Raw genomic sequence first — 8913 nt, forward strand, 5'->3', positions numbered from 1 at the left:
TCCTACCACATTGCTTTGAGACTGAACAACAAAAAGCTTAAAGGACAAAGGTTTCTCTTAGCATTAAACAGGGAACTGAACACAGCTGGCAGAACTCAGCAAAGATGGTAGTAAAACCATGACTCCACCTTCTTTATTCCTGAACCAACATGGCGGCTAGCCACATGTTATAGGCTGTGGCCGGAAATTTAAAACATAGCCATTAGGTGTTGCTACTTCCCATGGTATAACAAGCACTGTGAAACATTTACAGGTTCCTGTAATCACGTTCTAACATTGTAATCAAATAAGTTTTAGAACCAACTGCATAACAGAACAGCATAGACCAATTTAAAACTGTTCTTGAAGTATTCTGGACATACCAGACCTATCGGCCAGAAAGAGAAGCGTTAATCCATTCACTCAGGAACTGGCTGTCGGGCATATATTTCATATAATGGTTAACAATGACTTGATTATGACCCTGTATAACCCTGGGCTAATATGGATCTGTAGTCCTCTTCCCTCTTTAAAGAGCATAAGAAAATATTTTGCATTGAAAAATCACCAGCCTTTTAAATGAAGAACAACATGTTTTACAGTTCTTTCTCAAATCATGTTTACAGTTCTTTCTCAATCATATTTGGTATGAAAAATCAAAGCAAATATAGTTCAAAGGCCTGTTGGCTTTCTATACACATTCTGACCTTCTGTAACATCCTGTATACCTTCAGGTTAGGCTTTTCCTAGCTCCATTCTTCTGGTTTAACCAGACATTTTTACTTTAGACAAACTATTCTTTTCTTTACTGTCCCAGTCTCTTGCTTTCTCTCTTGCTTTTCAGACAACATAAAAACTTCCATAAAAATCCTTCTCATCATTCTTTACTAAGTCATTCCACGGGTTCTTACCATACTGACACAATATACTGTAAAAACTTCAATTTTCTTAATTGGCTCAAACAGTATGGCTTGGTTTTATTTGGTAAAATTAATTAAACACAAAGGTCTTTTGAGAAACTGTTCCAAGTTATTTGTTAGACTGCCCAAGTTCATAATGCCTGACAAAACTTAAAATGTTTCATAGCTTTAAACACATTTTTATAAGAAATCTGTTTTTGCAATATCAAAATAAAGCGCCCTTTTAAGGAGTGAAATCACAAAGCATAACCATAATTTTAAAAGTCAAAACCAAGTTTTACCAGTGCAAAAAATCCAACCTCTAAAATCAATACAAATTTAAAATGAGACTTGTTTTCTTAGTGTAAAAGGAAATAGGATGATAAACAAAATTCATAATGAGTAAGAGGTTCTGTAATTTTTCTTTGCCTCACCCCATACCACATGACAATTTCAAGATGGTGGAGTCACATCACATGGCAAGGCAAGCCATATGGTTGCTATTTAAAAACATCTGTGCCTCTATAGATCTTACAAACGAATTTGCACATATATATGTTCTAAACAAGAGTTTGTATTTAACCTTTAAACATATCCAATAACTCTTAATCTATAACCAAGACATACAGAGCATATTAACTATTTACTAATAAGACCTTCTGACATAAATACCACTGAAACCTGCCATTCCTACTTAGTTTCTTAAATTTAACTCATTATCTGAAAGTCCTACAAAAATTCAAATTTGGGGTGGGAAGGTACAGTTCATGGTAGAAGGCTTCTCTATTATGTGTGAGGAAATGAACTGGCTTCTCAGCATGGGAAAATAATAATTACAATTCAGGCCTTGGGGAATGCTCCCTGAGTCCCTCTGCTGACCTCTGCACTGTAGTGGTGGGCTTTTCCACCTGCACCTCAGCTCCCAAAAATTACTCTGAAGCTTATTATCTATTAAGAAGCCTAGGTTTTAAGCTTTGGCTTTTTCCCTGACTACCTTGTAACTTCTTACCCCATTTGAACTAACCTAACTTCATCTACATGGCTGGTTACTTTTCCTATCTTTCATACATATGGCTTCCTTCATGTCTCCACAGTGGGTCTTCCCCCTCCCCACTCCATCCCAGATTTCCTCTCTCAGTTGCAGAAGTCCTGCCTTCTAATCCTGCCTCAGTTTATTGGACAACAGATTTTTAATGTCAGGTGATGTTGCCCCACAGAACACAAGAAATTATCCCTACATCTTCCCCAGGTAGTCTAATAAAAGACTCTTTCTCTATTATCAATAGATTATCTACAATAATCTTTAACCCCAGCACTCTGTGAGGCAGAGGCAGGTGATTGCTGTGAGTTCAAGGCCAGCCTGGTCTACAAAGTTAGTCCAGTACAGCCTAGGCCACACAGAGAAACCCTGTTTTGAAAAAAAAAACAATAATAATAATAATAATAATAATAAACCCTATCAGGTAAGAATTATACTCACAATGGCCAGTCCATATGCATTTGGCAATCACGGAGAAAGTAATCTATACTATATATACGATAGATAGATAGGTAGATAGATAGATAGATAGAGATATTATATATATATATATATATATATATATATATATAATATATATGTGAGTCCAGAGTTCTGTGCCTAAGTTATTTCCTATCATAATGTGCATTACTCAACCTCTAAATATCTTTTTAGAACTTAAAACATCTTCTTAAATCCTAAACAACTTAAGCTTAATGTGAGACTATAACTATCTAGTCTTCAACGCCACCATAGACCTGAGAAGGATAAACATGACCTGAGTAAACAGGAAATTAAAAAAAAAGCAGCTTCCAAAGAGATAGAAATTACAGAGACAGCAGGCTACCTGGACAATTACTTGAGATTCTGGCCCAAAATATCTTACAGACTTTTTTTTTGTGGAGCAGGAATTATGAAGGACTGTCTGCCTTGATTTGGCAAATGTCTCATTTTCCAAAAGGCCTTTTATTAGTAAAGCATCTTTAAATGCCATATTCTGTAGATCTCTGATGTTTTTGAAGGTCATCTATCTACAGTATATCTGAATAGGCAAACATTGCTTGTTTCTAGCTATTTACTATCTAGTCAACCTAGGAAACTTTTATCTATAATTAACTACATTAGTATCTAACACAAACCTTAAGACTGATTGACTAACTTACATTTCTTTCTTTTCTTTTCTTTTTTTTTTTAGGATGCAAAGTATTTTATTTTTAAACTTCTAAAGTTTGAACACAGATAGCCTAGTTTAGATGAATGCACTTGCATGGAGCTCAGTTTCTGGCTGATAAACAGTTCCTAACACCCTAGGTGAGCTGACCAGCTTCCGCTGGTAATGTCCCTTTTTTCCTTGGTAAGGGCTTAACAAACATTAGGCATTGTTCTAGTCTTAGACAGCCAGGACTGTCGGATATCTCCTGGGAGCCATACACCACGTACAGGAAGCCGTCTTCATGGGCGTGGACACACCCACCATGCTGTGCCCGTTCACCAGGAGGAACCAGGATTGGTATTGAGCGGCAAGCGCCTTCTAATTATCCTGATGCGCTCGCTCATGTTCACGTGATCAGGTACCAGGAACTTGGGTTTTGTGCAGGACTGGCAGCAGCGTCTCACCCTTGAATCGCTCTGTTATCACCGGGATCTTGGTGGGGTGCTGCTCCCACCCCGGCTGGGGTGATCAGCCGGACATCCTCCACTCTTTGTTCGAAGCTCGGGCGCTGCTTGAAGGTCTTTTCGGACAGCATGGTGCAGAAGTCCCTGAGCGAGGATCTAGCTCCTGCGACGGCCGGTGCCCTTGTGTCTCCTCAGCCTGCAGCCGAGTCAGGTGAAACGTGTAGGGGCAGTGAGGGCTGGATGAGGGCGGCCCCGAAGGTCGCTAACTCACATTTTTTAATTATCCTATTATTCCTATATCCCACTTCTTTCTTTTCATCCCTTTTTCCCTTCCCCCTTTCTCCCCTAACACTAGATGGAGAGAAAGTAAGATAGAGGAAAGAAAAAGAATGTATGAAAGAGTCCAACCTCCCTTAGTTTCCTCCCTGACCGAGACCATTAATGACTTTGACCAACTCCCCTTAAATGATGCCAAACATCCATCATCCACTAAAAGACCAAAAACTGAAGTGTGTTGATGATTATTAATATTAAATACTGATTTATCGTTTAGTTAAACAGCAGTTATTCCTAAACCAGCTGTATACCCAAATCACTACTCAGAGAGTAGGATTTACTTAATTAACCTCGAGCACAATGCTGGGCAATAATTACTCCATCCTAAACCTCCAAGCCCACATAGCTTCTTCCCATTCAGATTCCTCACATTATACTTGCCTTTAGTCATATCTTAGTTCCGGTTCATCTCTCCTGTTTTTTCTAGGTCCTCTCAGATCTCTCTTCTCAGAACCTCCTTCCACTCGCTTCTTTCTCCTCCCCTCCAGACCAGGATGTCCCACCCTATTCTCTCCATTGCTCAGCATTGGCTGGTTGTATAATTGGCAATACAGAGAAAGATGGTGGCATGTTTACACAAACTGGAGACAGGTGATGCTTAGAATAAACATCACAATGCAATGTCAGGATTGAAAACAGACAGTGGGGGAGAGAAATCATGACGTGAATGAACAAGGGTAAATTATATACATTCCACAAGAACATTATACCAACAGAAGTGGAAGTTTCTGATTTCTTTAAATACTCAATTTTGTCATGTGATGTTTTGCTGGAGGCTGGCTTGTGAGAGGACACATGTTTTGCTGTGAGCTCTCTTGTGCTAGGGGCGTGGCTTTAGCCAGCTGAGATTATCCATGTGTGGACTCTGAGGAGAGGAGATACATTGCTTTTTGGATCGACATGGCTGTGCTGATCTTTGTGCTTAACACATGACTTCACAGAAAGAAATGTTGCAGAGAACTGCTTGGGGCAATCCAACTGAGTTTTGTGGCTTTTGCTGACTTGTCACGCTGAATCGTGTTGTTATTTGGTGTTGGCCTTTGAACTAGACTGCAGGTATCCTGCCAAATGAGTTTGGTAATTCCCTAAAGGCCCATCAACCCTAATCAGCAGGAAGTAGATGAAAGTGTCTACAGCCCTTTCCCTACTAATGTCCTACCTAAGGTGGGTGATGGAAGGTAAAGATGTTTAAGAACCCTAAATAAGGTAGGTTTAGTGAAAAATCTAAGCCTACAGTGAGTGCCCAGCCATGGCTTGGGCCCAATGGGTAACTTCTAATGTAGTGGAGGAATTGTCAGGGTTGGATGGGTTGACAATGTTGTTTAAGGAGATTTGCAAAATAGTGGCTTTTGCTACTGGGTGGTTGCATGTGTTGCTCCCTGGGGGGTTTTCCTGGTTTTGCTTTGTGGTCTTCATATATACTGTTTTGAAAAAGATTGAAAACTCAGAAGGTTCACTCAGTTCTCTGGTGTTGGAAAGCATTGCAGAGCTGGCTATGCACCTAGAGAGTTTGCTGCCCCACCCTGCTCCATGTACTATCGGTACTTGGTGCCCAGAGCACCTCTGGGAGGCAAGGGGGCAGGAAGAGCAGGAGGCTGTATTGGTTACTGTTGAGCCAAGTACACCCCCAGAGAGGTTGGCTAGGCCTGTACAGGTGCCATCAGCTTTCAAGTCTTTGTGCAACAGGTGCCTACTAATGATGGTGGTGAGGCTTATGATGAGATCTAGCATCCAATAGGCATGCTAGACTTAAAATGTTTTAAAGAGTCTATTTTAAGGGCAAGGCCACTCCAGTAGTGTCGGGAGCCGCTCCCCGCCATTACGAGATGGCGCCGGCTTCCTGCTTCCTGGTTCTTCTTGCCAGCATTTTCGCGCTTCTTGTCAGCATTGCCCTGCGCTTTGCGCATGCGCAGCTTTATGTTGATGAGGGTTTAGGCTGCAATCCAATTGCCAGCCATATACTGATGAGGACTCGAGCAGAGCACCACTTACAGACGGACAGGTCGCCTTGCTGGCTATTTAAACGGGGCGCTGCCAGGGGTTTGGGTCCTTCACCATCTGCAAGAAAGAGCTGTAAAATAAACTTGCCGCTGAAGAAATCCTCGGTTGTTGCGTCGTCCTTATCGGCAAAGGCCGCGCGCGACAAGTGGTGCCGAAACCCGGGAGCCGCCGAACTCCGGAGTGGAGGATCGCTTCGAAGGACCCCGACTGCTCGTCGAGTAAGGATTCAAAGTCAGTGGCGTGAGAACCGCGGTACTTTTCTGCAAGGTATGATTGATTGGATGTGGGGCGGATTGTTTGTTGCCTGCTGTTCCATTTACATTTTGTTTTGCTGTCTGTGCCTTAATTGCGGGAAAGGAGATAAAGTGTGTGTTTCTCCACCTTGTGATACAAACGGATTGTAAGCCTCAGGTAAATAACTGAGCCGTCCTTCCCACTCCTGTAGATAAAGGAAGCATGGGAAATCATCCAGTAAAGCCGTTTTTAGAAGCGGTGCACGTATTACTTAAGGAGAAGGATTTGAAAATTTCGAGGTATGTGCTCCGTAATTTTATTAAGGAAGTGGATCGGGTGGCTCCGTGGTTTCAAATATCGGGCGACCTGACTACAGGTTGTTGGGACAAGTTAGGCCATGACTTAGAAGAAGAGAAAGAGAAGGGAACATTGAGGCCAGGGACTTTTCCTATCTACAAGTTGATTAAATCATGTTTGAAAGATGAGAAATGCAAAGACAAAGTGAAAGAAGGGCAGAGGGTGTTGGCAGATCACCAAGACAGTCTATCCGAAGCAGAAAAGGGAATTAAGACCGGTAAATCCCCTAAGGATGGGACCAAAGAAGATAAGGCTAGAGCGCCGAAGGCGCGAAAGCTAGTTAAGAAGTCAAAGAAACCAGAACAGACTGGTAGCAAGGAAAAGAAGAGTGGTGCCCCGCTATATCCTAGTTTAGCGGAGTTTCAGAATTTGAAAGTCGCCTCGTCATAGAGCGAGCCGGAGTCTACAGAGAGCGAAAACAGCTCTTCTGAGAATCAACAAACTGATGAGGGGTCAGGGCTTGACCCTGAGGAGCAGGCAGAGTTGGATGAGGAAGCAGCTAAATATGAGGAAGGGCGTTACCGCCCTGATCCGCCACCATATGTGGCCTTTGCTGGCACTTCCGGGTTCTCCATGCGGAAGTCAGCCACTGAAAAACCCAAATCTGCAGAGACAAAATTTTCCCTGATATCAGAAAAAGAGAGGAAGCGGATTAAAACCGTGTTCCCAATCTGGGAGGACGCTCAGAATAATAGACATCATTCTCCTTTAGATCTTAAACAGTTGAAGGCATTAGCAGAAGCAGTCCAGACATATGGCGTCAGTGCCTCCTTTACAGTGGCGCTGATAGAAAGACTGGCTGACAATGCCATGACTCCAGACGATTGGCACAATACTGTAAGAGCCTGTCTGACTCTGGGGCAATATTTAGACTGGAAGTCCATCTTTCACGAGCTGTGCTCAGCTCAAGCTAATCAGAATATAGCAAATCAGAGGCCACAATGGAGCTACGATATGCTTACCGGCCAGGGACAGTGGAGGGCTAATCAGCACATGCTTCCAGTGGAGGTGTATCAACAAATAAACAAAGCAGCAGTAAGAGCTTGGAAAAGTCTCCCTAATAAGGGGCAAGTAACAGGGAATCTTACAAAGATTATTCAGGGAGCGACAGAGCCTTTCTCGGACTTCGTTGCCCGTATGATGGAGGCAGCAGGGCGTATCTTTGAGGACGCAGAGGCTGCCTTACCATTTGTGGAGCAGCTGATTTATGAGCAGTGCACCCGTGAATGCAGGAACGCTATTACACCATGGAAAGGAAAAGGGCTGAATGCCTGGATGAAGGCTTGCAGGGAAGTTGGAGGCCCGTTGACGAATGCCGGGATAGCAGCAGCCGTTTTATCTGCACAGAAGGCGGCCGGCATGAAATGTTTTAAATGTGGGAAGATGGGCCACCTTAAGAGGCAGTGCAGGGCTCCAGACAACCCTGTGAGAGAAAAGCAAGACAAACAACCAGAGACTTGCCCCCGATGTAAGAAAGGGAAGCATTGGGCTAATGAGTGTAGATCCATCAAAGACATATATGGGAGACCGCTTCCGGAAAGATCAGATGAAACGGGACAGTCAAAAAACGGGAAGAAGGGCCCTCGCCCTCAGGGCCCGAAAATATATGTGGCGATCGGTCGCGAGGCACCCCAGTCCAGAGAGTTTGTGAGAGCACCGCGATCCGAAGGGCAACTAGCGGATCAGCAGGACTGGACCTCTGTGCCACCACCAGAGCAGTATTAACCCCTCTAATGGGTTGTCAACCGATCCCAGTCGATTTAGCCGGGCCGCTGCCACCAGACTCGGTAGGGCTCATAGTGGGACGGTCATCTACTGCTTTGAAAGGGCTGATAGTACATCCTGGGGTATTAGATCAGGATTTTGAAGGACAAATTAGAGTGTTATGCTCTTCCCCAAGAGGTATCAGTGCTATTTCCCCAGGAGATCGAATAGCGCAATTGCTGGTCTTGCCAAGTCTCCATCAGTTATTTCCTGGAAAAGAAGAGGCCCGAGGAGAAAAGGCATTTGGCTCCTCGGGTGGACAACATACCTTTTTGTCTTTACAACTAGACCAACGACCCATGATGGTTTTAAAGGTTAATGGCAAAGAATTCAAAGGGTTATTAGATACTGGTGCTGATACTAGCATCATTTCCACCTCCTGGTGGCCTACTGAGTGGCCTCTCAACCAATCTTCCCAGTCTTTACAGGGTCTGGGATACGAGGAAACTCCCTCGGTGAGTGCAGCAACATTGCACTGGGAGGATCCCGAGGGACATCGTGGCACATTTACACCATATGTTTTGCCGCTCCCCATTAATCTTTGGGGTAGAGATGTCTTAAAACAGATGGATTTCAGGCTTACTAATGAATATTCTGTACAGAGTCAAAAAATGATGAAAGATATGGGATGTGTTCCAGGAAGAGACTTGGGAAAAAATCTACAAGGAAGGACCAGCCCAGTGCCAGTGGAAAAAAGGCAGGGGAAAG

At 43.4% G+C, this 8913-nt stretch overlaps 1 pseudogene; it reads right to left on the bottom strand.

The window, feature by feature from the left end:
• Nucleotides 1–3286: 3286 nt before the first annotated feature.
• Nucleotides 3287–3644, bottom strand: LOC129673889 (microtubule-associated proteins 1A/1B light chain 3B-like; annotated as a pseudogene).
• Between the last annotated feature and the right edge of the window lie 5269 nt (nt 3645–8913).

The sequence above is a fragment of the Psammomys obesus genome, unplaced genomic scaffold (assembly GCF_907164565.1).
Source record: "Psammomys obesus unplaced genomic scaffold, mPsaObe1.curated_primary_1811, whole genome shotgun sequence".
Taxonomy (NCBI): Eukaryota; Metazoa; Chordata; class Mammalia; order Rodentia; family Muridae; genus Psammomys; species Psammomys obesus.